We start from the raw sequence: 276 nt of genomic DNA, 5'->3' as shown, positions 1-276 counted from the left end.
ATTCAGCGCCAGGATGTTGCTTGTTTCTGGCGTTCAGCGCCAGAATGGTGCTCTGTTCTGACGTTGAACGCCAGCCAGATGCATCTTACTGGCGTTGAACGCCAGTCTGCGCTACCTCCAGGGTGAAAATTTTTTTCTTCTATTTTTGACTCTGTTTTTATTTTTTTTTTATTTTTTCGTGACTCCTCATGATCATGTACCTAATTAAACACAAAAATAACAAAGAAACAAAATAAAATAAAATTAGATAAATAAAATTGGGTTGCCTCCCAACAA

Source organism: Arachis duranensis, chromosome 7 (genome assembly GCF_000817695.3).
Source record: "Arachis duranensis cultivar V14167 chromosome 7, aradu.V14167.gnm2.J7QH, whole genome shotgun sequence".
Taxonomy (NCBI): Eukaryota; Viridiplantae; Streptophyta; class Magnoliopsida; order Fabales; family Fabaceae; genus Arachis; species Arachis duranensis.
The sequence above is the reverse complement of the archived record's forward strand: the minus strand, read 5'-3'. Positions refer to the sequence as shown.